Below are 22,867 nucleotides of genomic sequence, written 5' to 3' on the forward strand. Positions count from 1 at the left end.
GTTGTGTCTCCCTCTTAGGGCAGGCAGCTGATCACGGTGGGGGGAGATTGGTGGGGGTGGATGGCAGATGGGGTTGGGGATCAGTGGGGGGTTTTTTGTTTTGTTTTTTTTTTAAAAAAAATGGGCAGGGGGCTGGACTCGATGATCTCCCAAGGTCCCTTCCAGCCCTAATGTCTATGAAATCTATGAGATTTGAACTGGTTTCTGATCACTTATACTGGGTTATTTGTAATTTCTCTCCCTAGCCAACGTGATCATTTCAGTGTGAGGGTGACATTTGATTCTGTGTCCTAATACTGGATAGATCATTGGTAGTTGATATAAGAATGCTTGTAAAGGTTTGTTTCTCTGTGATGCCATTGGGTCTGCCAAATTATCACTAGGCTAAAGTGTGACTAAACTGTATCAAAAGTCTGATTGCAGGACAGTTAGGCAGACCCAAGCTAGCTTTAATTTAACTAGTCTATGGACCAATAGTAGAGAGGCTGTGGTAGAGGGCTAGTCATTAGCTACCTGGGGTCCCAGACAAGCTTATATAGCCTCCATGAAAACCTGCACCCTTAGGGCTACTGATACCAAAGCTAGGGGTATGTCTACACCTCTTATTGCACTTCTGATTGCAACATGGATTAAAGCTCAGTAAACTGTTTTTTGTTCCTGAAAATGCAGTGGGATTTTGGGGGGACTCACTTCATTTCTCTGGGCCTCAGTTTTCCCATCTGTACAATGGAGATAATAATAACTGCCATCCCTTTTAAAGCACTCAGAGATGCATTGAATAAACAGTGCTACTGAAAGTTTTATTATAGTATCTCATCTACATCTCATCTTTTCCAAACTGCATTTTATGCTAAACAGAAAAAGGAAAACTAATCACAAGTTCATCATTATCCTTGGCCCATCATGTTTCTATGGTTACTGCATCTGTGTTTTTCATCTTCAGAACCCAGCAAGAATTCTCCCATTTTAAAAGACTGCCTTGCCCTGCCTCTGTGACCCACCCTTATCAAGGACTGATTATCCCACTCCTGCTTTGCCAGCCTCACCCTGTCATGCATTGAAAGCATTGCTAAATTAGACTGCATGCTGTTTGGACCAAGTGTTTGAACATAAAGCGATTGTTTTTCAGCCATATCCCAAGTTGTCATCATTAATTACAAAAATGTAGGAAGGGATATGGATAGAACCTTATGGTTCAGGGCTTAAGCAAATCTCCACCTGCTACCAATCAGGCTGAGAGCCTCCTGTGCCTACTGTGGGGTTCTTACACTTTCTTCTGAAGCATCTAGTGCCAGCCACTGTCACAGAGAGAACGCTGGATTAGATGGACTTTGGATTTGGACCAGGAGAGCCATCCTTATGTTCCATTATTATGTAAATATTTTACACAGGGCTGCATGAATCATTGGGAAGCAGTAAACCTGCCCTTTTTCACTATGCTACTACCATGGTCTGTGCTAAAAAGGCTGCTTTTGGCATCGAGTTAAAATCTCAACTGGGGTTGCAATTCTTCTCTCCTCTGTCTGACTCTTTCTCCATTGTTTCCTACAAAGGCGTGTGCCTCTCTGAACCAGTTTATCTCTAAGGTGCCACCCTCCCTGCCTTCTGCCTGACTACAGACAAAGGCCCTTGTTACACATTGCACTGTGAGCTGCACAAATGTTCATTGGTGTTAGTGCAACCTCAAGTTTGGAGCAGCCACACTTTTGGCCAGCATGGGCCTGGAGGACTGAAAGGTAAGAATCTCCTCCTCCCATTCCAGGCTTACCTTTTGTGCCCCCCAGTTCTCCCCAGCCCTGGGGTGCCCCCTGCTCCTTGGGGTTCCCCCCTGCTCCCCTCACCCCTCTGGGCTCCCTCCCCACTATTTACTTGTGACTGCCTGAGCTATCTGCCCCAGAGGAGCAGGCAGGGAAAGGTTAACTACCCTGCCTACTTTCCAGGCTGCTGCTCTTTTCCAGGCTGAGCTGGCCCAGAGAGCAGGACAGGCAGTGGAAGTGACTTCAGCTGAGCAGGCAGGTCAGGAATACCCAACAATTCAGGTGTTAAGAGCAGAAGCCACTCAACAAGACCATAACACAGCTAATTACCTCCCCCCACTCCCGTTGTGAAATTGTGTAACTTTCTCCTTTCACTCAGAAAAGCTCAAGGCCCACCTCATTCAAAGTTGAAAGTAGATGACTGTGATAAAGGCACACCCAGCAAGTCTCCTGTATATTCCTGATTTGCAATTCCTTTCCTTCAGACATTTAGGGGATTTTATCCATAGATGTAGTGTCAGTACAAATTACCACTTTAATAGCTCAAAGCTGGTTTGATATGATGATCTACCATGACTTCCTCACAGCATGCTTAAAGGAGGATTTTGTGACAACACAGAGCATAACCTGTGCCCCTACTCTGAGAGGTGAGAGTTGTGCTCACAGAAGACTGACAGTAATGCCTTATAATACTTCCAGCTCCCTTCCATTGAGAAGAAAAGTTCTAACTTCCCCCATTACAGGCAACTGAGCTGTCTTCCGGGTGAGCCACAACTTCTCAGCTTTATTTGAAATGTGCCCATTTGGAATTGTCTAAATATGAACCTGTGTTCTGTGATCACATTCCCATGACAAAATAGTTACAGACAGATTCTTTCCTCCTGGAGGCTTGGGGAGCTTTTATTCCCTTAACAAAAGTAGTTCAATTCAAATATTATTTCTGTGATTTGCTCCAACCTAAATGCTGACCACTTTGGGCTAGATCACCTTCACAAGATGGCACCAGCGGTACAGTCTTGTGTTTACTTCCTGAATTCTTCTTACCCTCCTGTGCCCATACCCATAACAGGAAGGATAGAGGAGAAAACAACCTGTGCCCCCAACCCTTTAAGCCCCACTCCTAAAGTCCTGTAGTTGTTCGTGACCCAGCTGGGATTGCTCCAAGTCATGTCATTTGTGCCCACGTGGATAAGGAGCATGGAGTAGTGGTTGAAGGGCTGGATAAGTTTTGGGATCCTCTCAGCAACTTCCCAGGTACGGGCCCCTGAAAGGCAGCAGACCTCATGCGCTGAGGGGTCAGGGCAGCAGATTGCTCCCTCGGTCCCCTGCAACAGGGAGTCTCCCACAACAACAGGGGAAGGGAAGATAATCTCTGGTGCAAGCCCACCAAGCATCAGCCACCAAACCATCAGGACAAGGTGTACAAAGAAACAAACTCCTACCACACCCCAGGAACGTGGCTCTTCCAGCAGTGCAGGGAAACCTAGGTCCACCAATGGCTTGCTCATTTGCCTTTATACAAATGCCAGGAGCCTGGGCAACAGACAGGAGGAGCTAACCCTACTCCTAAACAGTAATGATTACATTCTCTTAGGGATAACAGAGACCTGGTGGGACTCCACCTATGACTGGACCACAGGTATAGATGGCTATACCTTGTACAGGAGAGATGAAGTTGCAAGAAAGGGCAGGGGTGTAGCTCTGTATGTGAAAGAGCTACACTCCCCTACAGGTAAAGAGTGGCAACCAAGAAGGGTGCCTTGAAATCTTCTGGGTAAGAATAAGGGGGGAACATGGTGAAGGGAATATAGCAGTAGGAGTCTACTACAGACCTAAACAAGAGCAAGAACTTGGCCACGAATTTGCCAGGGAACTGGCTGAGGCTGAACACTCAAGCATAGTTGCCATGGGCGATTTTAACTACCCAGACATGGGAAGAGCACTCAGCGAAATCCAGTCAGCTGCAATGCTTCCTCACAAACACTGATGAGCTTTATTTGTCTCAAGAAGTCTATGGACCAACAAGGGACAAAGCGTTGCTGGACCTGGTACTGGCCAAAGGGGATGATCTAGTCAGTGACCTGAGAATTGAAGGGAAGCTGGGAGATAGTATTTCATAGACATCAGGGCTGGAAGGGACCTCGGGAGATCAAGTCCAGCCCCCTGCCCAAAGGGCAGGAAGTCAGCTGGGGTCATAGGATCCCAGCAAGGTAAGCATCCAATTTACTCTTGAAGGTGTTCAATGTAGGTGCTTGAACCACCTCCGCTGGCAGACTGTTCCAGACCTTGGGGGCTCGGACAGTAAAGAAATTCTTCCTTATGTCCAGCCTGAAACGGTCTTGCAGGAGTTTGTGACCGTTTGACCTCGTCATCCCTTGGGGCGCTCTGGTGAACAGACGTTCCCCCAGATCCTGGTGGTCACCCCTGATAAACTTATAGGTGGCCATCAGATCACCCCTGAGCCTGTGCTTTTCCAGGCTAAAGAGTCCCATGTCTCTCAGCCTATCATCGTAAGATCTGTTTTCATGACCTCTGATCACGCGCGTGGCTCTCCTCTGGACTCTGTCAAGCTTCTCCACATCCTTTTTGAATTGTGGAGCCCAAAACTGGACGCAGTACTCCAGCTGCGGCCTCACCAAGGCCGAGTACAAGGGGAGAATGACGTCCCGGAATTTGCTCAAGAAGCATCTATGGATGCAAGCCAGCTTTTTGGTCGCTTTATTAGCCGCAGCATCACACTGCAGGCTCATGTTCATCTTGTGGTCAATGATGACCCCCAAGTCTCTTTCTTCTGTAGTGCTATCCAACGTAGCACTGCCGAGCCTATAAGGAAGCTGCAGGTTTTTCCTCCCAAGGTGGAGAACCTTGCATTTTTCGGTGTTAAACACCATCAGGTTCTCGTCTGCCCATTTGCTGAGCTTGTCCAGGTCAGCCTGGATCACCCGCCTATCTTCTGGCGTGGATGCTTTGCCCCAAAGTTTGGTGTCATGGGCGAACTTGGCCAGTCCACTCCTGACTCCAATGTCCACATCATTAATGAAGATGTTGAACAGGATGGGTCCAAGGACAGAGCCTTGAGGGACCCCACTGGTCACAGGGCACCACGATGAGTGACTGCCATCAATTACAACCCTCTGGGTCTGAGCCAGCGGATCATGGTGGAGCCAAGGCCACAACTGGCCAGTTTGGCCCAGAGGTGATCATGGGATACCAGATCAAAAGCTTTTTTGAAGTCAAGATATATGACATCAATCTCTTCTCCCTTGTCCAGGTGATAGGTCACCTGGTCATAGAAGGAAATGAGATTGGTCAAACAAGACCTACCCGCAACAAACCCGTGCTGGCTATCCCTTAGGATGTTAGCCTGGGCCAGTCCATCGAGGATGGCCTCCTTAATAAACTTTTCTAAGATCTTCCCCAGGATAGAAGTCAGGCTAATGGGCCTGTAATTAGCTGGATCCACTCTCCTCCCTTTCTTGAAGATCAGCACCACATTGGCCTTCTTCCAGTCTTCGGGCACTACACCAGAGTGCCAGGAGTTTTCAAAGATCCATGACTTGATCACTTTCTTTATTCACAGCAAAGATACGAACTTTTAATGCACATTAAGGGTGTGCACATGTAGACTACACACCAGGGAGCTACACACGATTAATGCATATTAACTTAATATGCATTAGAGCATCGTGTGTAAACGTGCCCTAAATGTAGCAACTTTTTGATGTTGCAAATGACAGTATTTCAACAAAACCACAAAATAGATTTATCTAGGCTCTATATCAGTTTACACTGAGTAATACATAGTAAATTATCTAGTGGCTTTTTGATGAGTTCATAAATTCTACCAAACCACATCTAGCAACATTTTGAGATGTGTCTGGTGGAGTTTTACTTTCAGGAGTTGGCAACACTGTGCCAGTTAGCCAGATTGCAGGTAGTAGCATGCAAGCAAAGAGCAACCATTGAAAAGCCTCCAATCTCCAGTCCTATGCATGGAGAAAGGCAGGCAAAAAATAGGTGGAGCCATTCCTTCCAACTTGATCTGCCCCAAGCCATCACCAGTTCACTTACCAGAAAGTTAGTGCATGCCAGTGTAACTGCCTCAGAAGGAACATGGCTGTTACAGAATATTTCCCCAGAAAAATTTTCAGAAGTATTAATGTGTCACCTAGGCTCCTAAATCCTATTTTTAAAAAGTGACTTAGGGGCAGATTTTTAAATGCTTTTAGATTCCCTAACATTAGATACCTAGTAGGCATGTCTACACATGTGCTTTAATGTAGTAGCCTATTTTACTGTGCATTAAAGCATCACATAAAAAACTGAAATTATGCTAATCCACACTAAAATAGGCTACTGCGCATTAAGCATCACTTAAGAAAACATGTGCTTTCAGTACTATGCATTAGAGCAGCCTAATGCACATTTATTTAATAGCTCACATTGGAGTTACTAAATTTTATGCACACTAGAAAAAGGGTCAGGAATGAGGGGTACCAGCATGGCCCAGAAAGGTTGGGAGTGAGAGGCAGCAGCAAGGCCAGGGGTCTGCAGGTTTGGAGAGAAGGGCAGCAACAGGGCTGGGGAGACTGTGGCTTGGGAGTGAGGGGCAGGAGCAAGCCATCAGTATATCACCGCCCACCCCGCAATCATATTACCACCTACCTCCCCCCCAGACAGGTGTCCTCTTTTCTGAAACTGGAAATATGGTAACCCTATCAAAAGTCAACTCTTAAGTCATCTACAAGGTAACCTGAAATGCTTTACCTGAAGTACAACCTTGTTTAGGTCTGCTTCACTGACAGTACAACAATGTGCTGCCCTTTCCCTAGGGCTTGTAGTAAAACCACAGTTTAGTCCAAGATCCTCCAAACCTCCAGACTGCAATTTCAAAATGTATTTATTTGTGCTACATCTTTAGTGAAGCAATATTAGTATATATGAATTAACAATGAGGCAACAAGTTGCTTTAGTTTTGTATTTAGCACAAAGGTTCAGATAAACAATCTGGCAGAACCATGGCTAAGTACATACAGTCAGAAATCCCAAGGCTGAATCAATTCAATCTTTGCAGGTTTGTCTGTGCTGCGTAGATTGAACTAATAAGCAAGGGAACAGACATTCACTTTTGATTCCAGAAACGCAGCTACATGCCTGCACTGGCCCAGGCCAGAAGCAGAGTATGCCTCTCTGCTTGGCTGGAGCAGACAGCCTGGGCCAAGACTAGCCCACCCAACCTAGGATGGGTGCAGGGGCTTGTGGGGCAGGTGCAAAACATTGTGGGATGCCAGGGGACTATAAGTTAACTTGAATCTGGAGGGAAGCTGGAACAGAAATTCAATAAACCAATTGAACTTAAATTTGTTAAGTCTGATACTACACCTATTCAGGTTTATCTTAAACCCATTTCAGCCATTTTGAAAGTAGTTACATGCCTTGAACTTCTGTTGTGTTATAGATTTGAACCAGTTTCTAGTCACTTATACTGAATGATGTGTAATTTCTGTCCCTAGGCCATAAAATAAAGAAGAGGATTAAATAAAACAGGACTGATGGGAAGAAATGTTCTCCTGGCCATAACCTGGATTGAAGCATTCCAGGTCACTGTTGATTGCTTTTGTGAAGTATATTAATTGCTTAGACTCACCAGGCATGTCTACACATGCAATTAATGCACCTGAATTTTCTTCACAGAAAATTTTCTTCACAGAAAGTTCAGATGCATAAAACTGCACCCAAGTGCTGACCAAAGTCAGGGGAAATTGAGCCCAGGATGAGCAGCCTAGTCCAGGGCTGCTTCTGCCCCACTTTGCCCCCTGCAGCAGCCAAGAGGAGCTCCAGGCTTGGCTGCAGCTGCCCAGGTACCCGTCCCAGGCTAACAGGTGGACAGGGGTCAGCCTTAGGCTGGCAGGGGGCATGGGCTGTCCCCAACAGGGCAGAAGCTGTCTGAATGGGGGTGAGGGAGATCCTCTCCTGCCCCTAAGCCAAGCAGCAATTGTGGCCTTCCGCTGCCTAAGCTGACAAGGAGCAATTTGCTCCCAGGTCAGCATCTACATGTGTATTCAGGTGCATTAATGTAAAGCACTATTAGCTAGTACCTGTATCTGTTAGTACTAGCAAACAGGACTTTACATTACTCTGCTGTGCAGTAATTGCCATGCACATGTAGACAGTGATGCTTTACTGAGCATTAGATTAGTCTAATGCATAGTAAAGTGCATGTGTACACGCTCACTGCCAACTTCATGAAAACCAAGATTCTTCACCAAGCTACTCCAGACCAACTAGTTGCTCCTCTACTTATTACAGGGAGAGAGCAACCCTTTGAGAATGCTGAACATTTCCCTTAACTGGGGACCACCTTTTGCAAAAAACTAGGTATAGAAAACAGTATTCAACACCAATTAATATCAGCCAGGGCTTCCTTTGTACTTGTCTGAACTCATGTCTTCAATAATCATGACATCAGGACCCAAACCAACCTTCTTGTCTATCAGGCTTTTATCATCCCTTCTCTGTTGTATAGGTGTGATACTTGGATGACATATTGGAAACACATGAAAGGCTTGGAATATTACTGCCGGTGATGTCTTTGGAAGGACAGAGGAATGAATGCCAGTGTTCAGGCTCAAGCAAACACCACTAGTATCAAAGCTGTTTCTATGGCACCGGCTCCATTGAAAAGGATGCATCCTAAGGATGCCTGTCAACACAGCTCCCAAAATAGATCCTATACTCTAAACTCACCAATGGTCACCATGCTCAAAGTGGGCAAAAGAAGAGTTTCAAGGACACCTTGAAGGCCAATCTGAAGAAATGCAATATTAACATCAATACCTGGGTGACTCAAGCAGTGAATTATACCCAGTGGTGCTATGATATACAACAAGGCATTGATCATTTTGAGCAAGCTTATTTCATTATGAAGGCATACAGGTGAGACAGACAGACATGCTGATATCACCACCATGTACTCCTGCCTGGAACTCTTTGCCATGTCTGCAACCAAACATCCAGATCTCAGACTGGTCTCCTGAGCCATTTGTAGACTCACCAGTAACTTCCCTATTTACTGGAAGGCTTTGATTCTTGTACTGAGTGACTGCCAGCAACAATGACTTGTGTTTTAACCAGTCTATGGGCATCATTGTTTAGTTTTATATCTGGCAACAATTTCAAAAATTGAAACAAAGCTATTGGGAAATTATTGCCCTGAAAAAACCTAGACAACTTGGCCTAGAATTTTATTCTAAAGTGTTAGCTTTAAACTCCTTTTATATCAAAGGGAGGTGAGAGATTTTCTCAGAACTTACCAGCAAATTATGGCTCCCACATACAGCTGGTATAGATGAGCACTGTTACACTGATTTCAGTTAACACTGATTTACACCAGCTAAGTGTCTGGCCCACATCCTTAATCTAAAATAAATGGTATAATTTTCAGTATGATTAGGATTTGTTTTTCAAAGAGTTTAAATATGGTTTTCAGTGAAGGAATGCAGTCTGAATGCAATCTGACTATAAAATAGTTGCCAATTCCTCCATAATTAACACATTCACTAAATACTAGAACTGGCTTGTCAGCATTTTGAATTTTCTAAGTACAAAAGCAGAAGACACAACAGATAACTGGATGTCAATTACAGCAAACTGCAGTTAAGATTACTGAAAGATGAAGAGCCTCAGGGAACTACAGTCTCACATAGCGGTAAGCCTAATAATCAGATAGTTCAACCTTCTTCTGAAGCACTGAATCATCTTAGATGATATAAATCCATAATTTAAGAGAAAAGTTACAATTTTTTGGGAAATGGGACATGAAAGTAGACACGCCAATGCCAACTCTTTTTTTCTCCAAAGAGGCAAGTAAACCTCTGACCTGATGACAGCTCTTCCTGCGTATATTTACCCCTTCCTATCTAATAGAAAACAAGAGAAACCACACAGACATCAATCTTGTAGGTTGTTCTAAAAGGATGTCCACACTGCATGCCTCTGACATCAGCACTCCATCCGCGGGGAACAATTTGCAGATGTGGGACCATAGCAATTTCTTCTATATTGTCTTAAAAATAATCCTACAGCAGAAAGCATACACAGCACACTGGGCACACCTACACGAGATGCTACATCTCTGTAGCAATGTGCTATGGCGATGTGTGGTTGGCAGGCGCAAACTGTGATGCTGCAGCTACATCGCCATAGCAACATGCTCTCTCACAGGTAATTATGCGCCTCCAGCATGGCGCACTACAGGCTGTTACTACATCGTCATTTAGTACTTTCAAAAGGAAGTACCAAATGATGGCACAGTAACAACAGCAGTATAGGGTCACGTGTAGATGTGCCCACTATGTGCAAAGCTAAAGCTTCTCAACTTGTTCACATGAATGATGTGTATGACATCAGAAATGCAACATGGCCCAGGGAGCAAAAGCTGTACATTAGGAATGTTCATAAAATCTATCATATATATTAGATAGTCCAAAGATCTTAAAAATAAAATAAAATATCTTTCTGATAATTAAACAGAGCAACAAACCTTTAAACAAAATGCTGAGGCACTGGGAAAAATCAATATGTACTAAAAAAAACACAGACATCTAAAAATTAGGGCTGTGCGAAATTTCACTGGGTGTTTCATTTCAAAGCTGCTTCAATTCATTTTGAGCTCAAAACAGTGAAATCGAAATGAAACAAAAGCCTTCAAGACAGCTTTGAAATGAAACAAGGGCACTCAAAACATTTCAGAAGTTTTGAACCGTTTCGAGTTTCAAAGCCAGGCTTGCTTGGCTTTGGTGTGGGTCCCAGCCAGCAGCAGCAGCCTCCTGTCATCCAGCATGCAGATCTGGGGCAATGCCCTACAGGAGTCTGGCACAGCCCCGCAGCCCTCCCGGGGGTGCAGGCCCCCAGATCTGCATGTGGGATGACAACATGCTGTCACCGCTAGCTGGGGCTAGTGGCAGCAGCAGTCTTCTCGGTGCTCAGCACAGGCTGCACCCAGTGTCAGTCCCAGCTGCCAGCAGCAGCCTCTTGTCATCAGGCATGCAGATTGGGGGCCCGCACCCCCAAGTGGGCTGCAGGGCTGTGCTCAACTCCTCCTGGGAGTGCAGGCCCCCGATCCGCATGCCAGATGACAGGAGGATGGTGCTACCACCTGGGACTGGTGCTGGGCACAGCCTGCATCCAGAGCCAGGAAAACTCCACACTTGCCCACTCACTCCCAGTGCCCCTGCCCCAGCCCCTGACCTGGCGTGCCGCACGGACTGTAGTGAGCAGCAACAGTAGGAAAGGAGCTGGTGCTCAGCACAGGGGAAAAGTGGCTGCTCCCCCTACCCATGGCCAGTGCCCTATGCTGCAGCCGCTCTCTGCCCAGGCAAAACTGTCCTGCCTCCCCACCGCATCACAGGAGAGCAGCCACAGGCAGTCCAGCGTGGGCTCCAGGCAGCTGCAGCACAGGGCCCTGGCCATGGGGCGGGGAAGCGGCTGCTTTTCCCTGCACTGAGCACCAGCGTGTAATCCACTGCTGCTGCTAGACTGGACCCTGCCAGCTCCAGGCTCGCCCATCAGGGCTGAGCCATGACAGCTACATCTGGGCAGAAGATGTTACTGAGCACAATGGAAAGTGGCCCCCACTCTCCCCCACCATGCAGTGTTTGGTGGGGCCGCTGACCAGAGCCTGCGCTATGCTAGGCTGCAGTGCAGCTGCTTCACTGCTGCTTTTGTGCTGCCCATCTAGCAGCTGCACCATGGGGCACTGGCCATGGGGAACAGGGGCCACTTTTCGCCCGTACTGAGCACAAGCTCATTCCCTGCAGGCAGGCGTGGAGCACACAGGGTCGGGGCTCCACAGTGGTCCCCACATGTACCGTGGGGCTGGGGCACTTGGGAGTAAGTGGGCCTGTTGCACAAAGACGGTTCGTTTCCCTGGAGGCGACGCAGAGATCACAGACACACAGACATCAGTCGGCACAAAAGGATGTGTATTTGTTTGCAAACAAAGGTCAGAGAGTGGAGCTTTGAAGCTCAGCTTACCTCTCTGGCACCCTAAATGCGTTTGCAAGAGGAATTTATCTTCTCTCTCCTGGGCACGTGTGCAGACACAGGAATTCTTGCAGCTTACTTCCGTTTCATACAAACATACATGTAACTACATCATTACATACATCGCATGTATAGTATAATTAGCTATTTAAGTATACGGGGTGGAGAGGTAAATATGCAACAGCTCATTAAGCATGCTCAATGCTACAAGAGTTCAAAAGTTTATACCCCAAGGCCATACAGCTAAATTCCAGTCTCTGTAATCAGTATGAGAAAGTCTAAGGAGGATGGGGGAGAGGAGCCTTGGACAGTATTTCTTTCTTATCAGGAGCAAGATGCAAGCTGTGCATTTCTAACAGGCCCACGGAAGCCAGTAGCAGCTGGGCAGGAGTGCAGGGCCCGTGCCCATGCCCCAGGGCCAGCGCTGGAGCAGCACAGAGGTGGCAGTGAAGCAGCCACACAGCAGCCTGGTGTGGCACAGGGTCCAGTCAGTGGCCACACCAAACACTGCCCAGTGGAGGCAAGTGGAGCGGGGGGGCATTTTCCTCCACACCCAACAGCAGCTTCTGCCCAGCTGCTGCTGCCGCAGCTCAGCCCCAGTGGGTGAGCCTGGAGTCGGTGCAGGGCCCAGGCTAGCAGTGGTGACAGGTTACAAGCTGGTGCTCAGCACAAGGAAAAGCAGCTGCTCCCCATCCCCATGGCCGGCGCCTCGTGCTGCAGCCACTCAGAGCCCATGCCAGGCTGCCTGTGCCTGCTCTCCATTGTCCTGCAGGGCAGCAGTGATGATGCAGAGAGGCAGGACAGCCCCACCCAGGCTGCGAGTGGTTGCAGCATGGGGCGCCAGCCACAGCAGCTGCATTTCCCCCACACTGAGCACCAGCTCGTTCACCACCGCTACTACCCACTCCAGTCCATGGGGCACATGGGATCGAGGCTGTGCCCTGCTCCCTGCCTGTACTGCAGAACTGGGGCAGGGGCACTGAGAGTGAGCAGGCAAATGCAGGGCCTTCCCATGCTGGGTATGAGCTGAGCCCAGCACTGGTCCAAGGCAGCAGCACCAGCCTCCTGTCATCTGGCATGCAGATCAGGAGCTTGCCTGCACCTCTGGGAGGGCTGCAGGGCTGTGCTGGACTCCTTCCAGGGGTTAGGCCCCCAATCTGCATGCCAGATAACAGGAGACTGCTGCTGCGGCCTGGGGCCAGCAGCAGCACCAGTCTTCCCAGCACTGGGTGTGGGCTGAGCCCAGCACTGGTCCCAGGTGGCAGCAGAAGCCTCCTGTCATCTGGTGCACAGATTCGGGGTCCTGCACCCCTGGGAGGTGTCTGGCACATCCCTGCAGCCCTCCTGGGGGTGTGGGCCACTGGATCTGCAGGCCAGGTGACAGGAGGCTGCCGCTGCCAGGAAGTGACACAAGTTTTGCTTGTCAACACCTTGAGGTGCAGTTTCCCAGAAACCCCTGAACCTTGAAACTCAGCCAGCTTCATGCCCTCAGAAGGGGCTACTATTCTTGCAAGTTTCATCCAAATCAGACATGAAATGACAAGGTTTTAGGCATTTTTGTGATTGCCCATTATAGCCAATGGGCAAAACGTCAAAACAGCATCAAAACAGCAACACAGTTTTGACAAAACAGAAGAGTGAAACAAAACTGGAAATGAAACACTGTCCCATCAAAATGGCAAAATGAAAGTCAAAACGAAATGGTGCTGTTTTGTACAGCCCTACTAAAAATCTGTAGCTCTTCTAGCCAGCTGATGCCACTTTATGTCAATATCTGCAGGCTGGTATTTAAAATGCTTTCCCAATAGTTGCATATATTTTTTAAATTAAATTGTGTCCTGTTTTCAATAGCCTGCAGACCTTACATTAAAAATCCCCCCAAAACCAAACAAAAACCTCCATACCCTTCCACTGCTCTTGCCACAAGTTCATAGACTATAAGTCACTTAGAATGAAGCATAATCTTTTAGATATAAAATCCCATCACATCCAATATCCCTACTTCCATTCTCCCATTATGTTAAATGCATGAGTGGGAAGAAAGTGAATGAAAGTGAAAAGTTTATAGATGCAACCTGCTGTGGGGGAAGGAACGAAGACAGATTTTGGGGATTTCTGGTCAGTTCAAAAGATCCTTCATATCTAAGGTGCTTGGAGTGGGGACAGCACCTTTGTCAATTGGTCTCTCCAAGCTTTAAAAAATGGAAGAGAACAGCCATCCAACATAGACCCAGAAGGCAGCTGAGGTGGAAGGTAGTATGCCATGAGTAATATGGTGTAGTCTGGGATGGCAGTGTGGTCTGCCGGTGCTGAAGGGGTCAGCCTCATGGGCTAAGAAGAGAAATATCTGAATTCTTCTAACAGAAGAATCAAGTAAGTAAGGGACTGGTCCAGCTTGTGGAATTTTCCTGGCTCTAGTCCAAAGATTATTTCAAAAGACTTGTCACCCAGGGGCTAATTGTTCCTTATAAAGGATAGCTCCCAACTTACTATCAGCGAGTCCTGAAATCTCTGTGCTCTGCTGTCAGTAAAGCTTTTAAACTCAGCAAAACCAGCCAGCTTAACTTTCATTCAAAGCATCAGAGGCATCTCATCTAAAAAAAAATTCCAACAAACTTTCAAGCAGTTAGAGTCCTTGCACAGCAGAATCTGCTTCTTCTGGTACAGACAACAAACAAGAAAACAGCCCTTCATTGCTATTCTTATTCCTTTTCTTCTCTCTCAGCTCATACCCATCTGCAATAAAGTTAATGGGGGAGGGAAAGCCCCTTACAGTGTTAATAGGTTTATTAAAATATTGGATAGCTCAAATACTAAAATAAATGAGAAGACTTGAATATTTGCAACAGTCTCTCTCCTTACCCCCTTCCCTCAAACTTTGTAATCAACATCTAATACCAGGGTGTAATAAACCAGTTGCGCTTCCCTATGGAATTTCTTAAAATGTGATGCCACTCTGGAAAATGTTTGTTTAAACAAAGCACCTTTCTTCTTCATAGAGTTTTCTGTTCTGTATTCTGATTTGTTTCTACCTCCTTTGAGACAGAAGCAAGCTTTTACTGCTTCTTACATTAGTTAGCAGTGCAGCACCAGCACGACTCTCGGAGAGTGGGCAGAATTCTATGCTGGCTCCTGCATCAACATATTAACTGAGTTCCAGCTGGAGGGAGAAATTCTGCACTCAGCTTTCCATTGATAGCACCCTGGTGATATGTACTGTATAAGCAAATAGGATGGACGCATGCATGCTTTGATGGATGGGTGAATAGATCAGCTGCTTACCCTGTACAGCCCAGTCAGGTAAAATGGAATAGAATCTAGCTCATTGTCTGTCATACACCAACAGAACTGTCTACTAAATACCAATAGCAAAAGCTTTATTTTAAAAATGATATACCAATCAGAAAGAACATAGCTGAGTTCAAGGGTTAACAGTTACAAACATTTGCTATGTTGTCATAGATTCATCCAGACAAACAATATCACCACATCATTTTTGAGAGGTTGTTTGACAGTGAGGAGCCTGCGGAGTGGAAAGAGCTGGAACTCGCAGTGATTTCTAGCAGTAGCCAGGATGGGTGTAAATGCTCGAGTACCTATACATCTTAGTGGGTATTTTGACTTGACTTTGATCTTTGCAACATTTACTGCAGGGAATGGCAATATATTATAGGATATATCTAACTTTACATAGCTTGCATTGCCTTATGTGCTGAATAAATGAGACAGCAAATTGAAGGACTGAGATCCCACCAGTTACCATTAACAGTGACCTGAGGGGCACCCATCTGTGAGATGTGACTAGATCATAGGTACTGTTTGTTATCTTGCCAATGGAACTGGGAATCTGACTTTTGTTAACAAAGAATCTTAAATAACCTATCATATTTTGACTTGTACTGTTGTATATCATAAACTGACTGATGTGAAGTAAACACTAACTTTAGCATTGTTTTATACATTGCCAGATTTAATATTACTGACCTATATATCAGTGTTAATGGCAGCAAGATGCTGGATATGCTCCATTAATTTTAAAATGTGTTAGATGTCAATGCTGTATGTTGTACTCCTTTGCTGCATCTGTGAGTCAGAAGAAAAGGAGCTCACAGGGAATTTTTCTCTATATAGATATCTATGGAAACCCCAAGACAAACGTTTTCCTAGCATCTGAAACTTCTTAAAGAAATCTGGCTAGCACACCATCCCATTCACAAAGAGGGCATCCTCTGATAGAATATAAGACCAGAATACTGGATGCACAGCCCATTTGTGGGCACTGTATTTCAAAGAAGTACCCTGGAATATAGTATACCCCATCTCTCAAATAAATGCTAATATGACCAGAATAATTCCTGATTCAGAGATTGCATGTCAGCTTCATCTTCTTAACACCACTGAGAGCAGGAGAAGAATTATGGGGCCAGGTAACTATATTATTCTGCTCATGCTGATGGCTAACAACATAAAATTACTGTAAAATATATTCTTTTACTATTAATACATTTTAAATATTGTTGCTTCTTTTAGGAAGAAACCTACTTTTTCTTCTTAAAATGTTTTTGTAGGTTGGTATGGGCTATTCATATAGGCCCCAAACTTCAAAAGTAACTCTTCCATTATATATTTTTTTCTTTTTAATAAAGCTTATGAAACAGGTCCATCTTGGGAGTTAACATTTCCGCTAGCCCACATGCTGGTGATCTATTACAATAATATACTGGAGGAGTGACAAGCTCTGTTAAAATAGTATTGGAATGAAATATAACAGCAATGGCTGGCTGGCAAGAGATAAACTTGTTTCCTAGGTTTCATTTTTACAAAAGTTATATACTATAAGGGCTTTTTTAAGGAAAGCCAGCTTTAGAAAAATAGAAGAGAAACTGCAACAGATACACTGCAAAGCTGTATAGGTTTTTCCAATGCCCATAAGTTTATACATTTTAAGGAATAAACATTGTTTTTCCCATAACAACACGTAAAGATGATTAAGAATAAAGAATAAAGAGGATGACTTTGGTGACTGGAAGAATAACAGTATAATTAACGAATGGAACAACTCACCAAGTAATATGACAGTTTGTCTATCACTTGAAATATTTAAATCAGTATTGGATTTTTTCCCAATATGATATACTTTAGTTCAACCAGAAATTATTGTGTTTGATTTAGGAATTACTGGGTGAATTTTTATGGCTCCTTTGGCCCAGGGGGTTGGATTAGCTGATCGCAATGATCTCTTCTGACCTTTTAAATATATGAATCTGAATAGAGTTCACTAATAATTGACACCATATAGATGGAGCCTTTCCAAGCTTTCCACACAACACGTTTATCAATGAATATCCATTCTTAAATGCAGAAACACTAAAGATCTCTTCTGAGATCTTGTCTTGCCATGGCACTGAATCATGACATAGTTAAGTATTTGTGATCTGGGAAACTGTTTACTGTCAAAATCATGTAGATATCAGAAAATGCTGAGTTTAATATTTATATTTCCACTCACTTCAGTTTTGGCCTTAAAATGAATTCGAAAATTGAAAGCTAAAAATGAAAACTAGTGTGTTGGCTGCATTGTGTGTTGCCTCCAGACCCTGTATATATTACTCCCCTGATATTTATATGACATGAACAGCTATTAGAAATTCCCAAATAGAAATACAAATAAAAAGAAGGAAGAAATGGAGGAAGGTTTCATATTAAATCCAGGTACAGAGGCCATTGCAGCATGGAATCACAAAGAAGTCAGTGAAGAGGTGACATTAGTCCGGTTTCCATTTCACCTATCAGGTACCTAAGTACGATTCTAAGTTATCTTGCTCAAGCCCCTGAAAAACAGGTATGAAGATGGGTGAGTTTTCCTCCTCCTTCGCTTTTCATGCCTCGGTCTTAAGGGGGAGATGACAGCACGTTACAGAAGTAGGTGCATTAATAGATTAATGGAATAGAATGGTCCATTATAGCCAAGGGATGAAATGCGATACCATGAAAGAGACTTAGGAGGCCAGGGTAGGACTCTGAAAAAAGAATTCAAAGAACATTGGAGAAAAGTTTTTCTGTAAAGAATCCAGCATTTGATAAATTTGAATATAATTTTTAGAATTGATCCATTCCTGATGCGAACACCCTAACACAGGAAAGAAAAACACTAAATTTCCAGCTAAGTTACCAATAAGTATATTAGAATAGAGCTGGAGAAATATTGATTGTGCAGGTCTAATTTATTAGATTTTATGAAAAAAGTTATTGAATAATATAACCAAATATAAGAGTTGAATCTATTTTAGAGTGATGATAACCATTCCAGATGAATAAAAATATATTGTAAGTCATATTTTCAATGTTCTGCATCTTTACCCAAAGAAAGCAATTTATCCGGATTTGCTATTGTATCCCTTTTCAGAGTAGATATTTTATGCAAAATTTGAGGGGAAATTCAGGAAAGAAGGTTTTGCTATCTCCAAAATTGCAATGGGAGACAGCATTTTAGATTGCAAAAGATATCGGGGCGGGGGAGAATTTTTTAAATATGATTTAATTTAGCCAACAATGATGGATATATCCAGCAGAATGCTCTGTACCACATTTGGATCCTGCCTGAAAATAATTCACAAACATGTTCATCTGAAAATAGAGCTTTCAGAGACAGGAGAAGCTTACAAGACAAAAAAAAACAGGAGCTATATTTGTTTGGTTTTAAGTCACTAAATCTAGCCTCAAATAGACAGAAGTCATCGTCATTCCTTGGCTGTAAGAAAAGAGGTTGATAATCTCAGTCCAATCTTGAGCAGGTATCCTTATCACATCTGGCATTGGTTTATACCTTTTTGGCAGGAGAGAAAGCAAGACTGAATGAACTGACCTACTTTTTTGTCCATGCAGTTAGTCTGTTCAAAAGAAAGGGAACAGTCACACTAGCAAGGTAAAAAAAACTCTGAAGAATACGTTCAGTGCAAAATATTTGTCTTCGCGAAGCTAAAAATCAGACAGATTTATACATAGTATTAAATTCACTCCAAAAGAAAAGGGGACTTTATAATAAATATATTTTTAAAAGAAAAGTTGTTTTATCTACTCTGTGGCTGCATCTTCACAAGACATTACTGTGCAGTGGTTACTGCATATTTATTTAGTACTTGTATAATCAAGAACTAAATAAACGCACAGTAACTGGAGTTACTGTGCAGCAGTGATGATGAATGCATTTTAAATTACACTACTGCCCAGTAGCCTAATAATACTGTGCAGTAGCATATTAGCACTGTTGGTACTATGATGTGCTACTGTACAGCAATATTTGGCTACTGTAAAATTAGCATCTCTTTTAGACATGCCCTATGACTTCCAAATCATTTGTTATTAGGGTTTCTTTTAAGAAGATTATTATGCACATATAAAAATACTTAGGAAAAGCAGATCATGGTGACCTGTCAGCCAAAGCATTACAAACTGGCACAAAAGCAGACATTCTAGCATTTAATGGACTTTAAAGTTTAAAATCATTGCTGTCAATCTTGATACAAATAGAGTCAGTAAAAGAGAAATGCCCCAAAGATTTATGAGTCTGTTTTAGATTATGCGCATATAATGACCGTATTATGCAAAATTAATTATGGCACCAATAGCACTTTTTGTAGTTGCATCAAGTAACTTGTCAAAGAATTGAAAAACTGTGCAGAAAATAATCCAGTGAAACAATTTTTATTTATTTGCACTTGCAGTATTCACTAGGATAACAAAAGAAACTATGAAAATATGAGTAACTGAACCGTAAATCCTGGAGACCTCTGTCATAGCTTATGCAATCTGGAAAGCTACTGAAATAAATCGGTTTGCCAAATGCTCATTATAACTATATGCTGCAACAAATTAACTTATTTCTCTTTGGGAAAGGGAAAGTATCTGGCTGGAGGGAGATTACTGATCCTCTGATTGATATTGTTTAATATTTCCATTAAAGACATTGGCATAATAAGTGTTCTGATAAAACTTGCTGACTACACAAAGAAAGGGGGCATCATCAATCTAGAGGTGGTTTAGAATACCACACAAAAACTAACTGGGTGACCTTGAGGACCAGAGTAATAGAAATGGGATAAAATCTGACTGCATACAAAGCAAGGCCATGTGTATGGGGACTAAAACCAAAAACTTCTGCTGAAAGTTTGGAGCTCATTATCTGGAGATAACTGAAGAGGGGGCAAAGGGTCCTGACTGATCAAAGGACTATCAATCACCAATGGAAAGGAGCCTTGAGAAAGATAAATGCTGCTCCAGGATGGATCCAGGTGAGACATGGACATACTGATTCATGACATACTGGACATCTCTAGACAAGACATGTTACTGACTCAATATCAAGTTTTATAATAATCAGTTGGTAAATAAAGGAGATAAAGGAGATATGGGAAAATGACTCTCCAAATATGGACATTTTCATTCTAATATGACAAAGACATACATACATTGGATTATTTTTATTATATGGGGCCTCTTAAACCGGACATAGTTTAGGACCGCAGCATGTCATAATCCGGCAATACAGGGGTGTCTAGCAGGGCTGGAAGGACCTGGCAGCAAATTTTCTGCCAGGTAGCTGCATGTGTAGATGCCTAGCCAAAATCATTTACCCCACAGCAGCTTATATGCAGTAAATTTAGTTGCAACTAAATGCATGTATTGACACACCCATGGTTCAGTTTGCATTTAAACAGAAGGCCACTAGGATGCTTACGTGAATGGCCAGCAGCAGATAGGTGAAGGTAAGTTCTTCATTTATGGTTTTGCTCTCTGAACAAATCATGAGCCACAAAAACAAGGGAGAGGGAAGAGCTATATAGAATGTAGTATGTAGAATAGAAAACAACTCTTGGCAACAGAATAGGTGGCTACAAATTCACCATGAATAAATGTAGAGAAGAAATTATACAAAGGTTTCTAATTTTCTGAAGAAAGAGGTTCTGCAACAGCCTTTCAACTGAAGAAATGTAGACAGACAATCTAACCGCTTTTAAGATGGAACTCGATAGGCTTTGAAGGGGACTGTATTACTACAGTTATATGTTGTTATATTTGTAATATTACTTTCCATGTAGGCAAAGGGTGCAATTAAAAGGCAGTATATTAACCAAAGTAGATATATAGTTTGCAGTTTCCAAAGTGTTGATGAAATCATGAATGGGAAAGATGCTCTAAAAGACATTTTTCTTTTAGAAGTGATCCACATGGGGAAAAAAGTTCAAGTACTCCTACCTCACATGTTAGGGGAGCTTTTGTTGTTGGAGGTGCAGCTTTTCAAATGACAAACTAAAATCATGGTGACTATACTAAAAAATCCACTGGCACTACTTGTGCCTGACTGGAAGCTACCATGGATTGGCTACCCATCTTTGGCTTAGGCCCTGTAACAGCAGGATGTTAGCCCTATTGTTCTGGCCGAGTTACACCTTGAAATCTTGCCTTGGTTGTGTATTAGACATGCTAAAAGTAACTGAGAGTTTAAACTTTCCATACAGGGTTAACAAGGAAAGGTATTCTTCACTTCTTGCCCTAAACTTTCCTGCAGGGATTCTCAATCCCTGGGCTGTGGCCCAGTGCTGGGCCATGGCAGGTTGGCTCATGGTCCACAGAACAGACTGGAAGTGGTTGCGAACTGGCAAACTGCGGCCCTGCAAAGCTGGGCGGAGAGGTGGGGCATGGGGGTATCTTTACCTGTCTGTCAGGCGGAAATAACAGCTGTAGTCAGCTTTAACAGCTGGGCTGCAGTTTGCCAGGCCATGGCCACTTCCAGGCTGCAATTTGCCAGAACATGGCATGAAAACTTTGGGAAACCCTGTTCTATTGTGTACAGATTGCTATATGTTTTTTCATTCGTGAAGTGATCCTAGTATATGTTTGCCAGGAGCTCAGTTTTAACTCACAGTGGGATCAAAGGTGCTGTACAAGTGTATCATTACTAATGGATCTTGAGAGCATATCAAGGGCTTATTTCTGTAATGAGTTTGCCTCAGTCCAGCAAAGGACTGATATATGAACATAACTTTGAGAACGTAAGTAACAGCTTTATTACCAGGGATCCTGGTTTTCCCTGATTAAAAATTGCAAATTCTCTGATAAAATCTGCAAAATCTGTGATTAAAATGAAAGACTCTCCACAGCCCCCCTGGCCCTGCTGCTGCCCCTCCCTCCCCCCTACAGCCTCCTGGCCCTGCTGTGCCTCTCATCCCCTCTCAGAGCCCCCCTCCCCCAGCCCTGCTCATGCCCCTCACTCCTCCCCACAGACCTCCAAGCTCTGCTGGTGACCCTCACCCCACCCACAGCTCCTGCTCCCCCAGTCCTGCCAGAGGGGGCCCCCCCAGCTGCCAGGGCAATGGGACCAGGGACCCAGGTCCACAATCTCCTGCCCCTGGCAAGAGGCAGTGGCTGCTGCAGTGGAAGAGAGCCCAGCTCCCCCCACTGCTGCCTGCTGCGGGCTTGGCCAGAGGGTGGGGCTAGCTTCCTGCCTCTGCGTACACTCCCAGGAGGTCGGGGGGACCTGCACCTCCCAGATCTGTGCAAAGGTTGGGGGCGGGTGCAGACTGCCCATTGGGGGCTCAGGCTTCCTCCCTGCTGCTCTCCCATGGGGCCTCCACAGCCCAGTGTGTGCACCCCAGGGCTGCAGGACACAGCAGGGCCATGCAGGAAAGCTGCCTCCCACTGTGAGCGCCACACTGCCCTGGCAACACATCCCCTGTGTGCATAGCACCAGCAGGGACAGTGGCATGGGGCTGCACTCAGGGGACACCTCACCAGGGCAGTACAGAGCTCACAGCAGCAAAAAGATCCCCATGCAGACCCTCTGTGCCCAGCATTACCAGGTTGCACCTGCCAGGCTGTAGAGGCCCCAAGGGAGGGCAGCAGGGCAGGAGTCTGAGCCCACAATGGGCAACCTGCACCACCCCCACCCCACACACAGATCTGGGGGGGCACAGACCCCCCCCCGGAAGTGCCTGCAGAAGTGGGGAGTTGGCTCCACCCCTGCTCCTCAGACAAGCCACCTGCAGTCCCATCCCACTCTTCACCGA

The sequence above is a fragment of the Crocodylus siamensis genome, chromosome 4 (assembly GCF_052110815.1).
Source record: "Crocodylus siamensis isolate JL-2025a chromosome 4, ASM5211081v1, whole genome shotgun sequence".
Taxonomy (NCBI): Eukaryota; Metazoa; Chordata; order Crocodylia; family Crocodylidae; genus Crocodylus; species Crocodylus siamensis.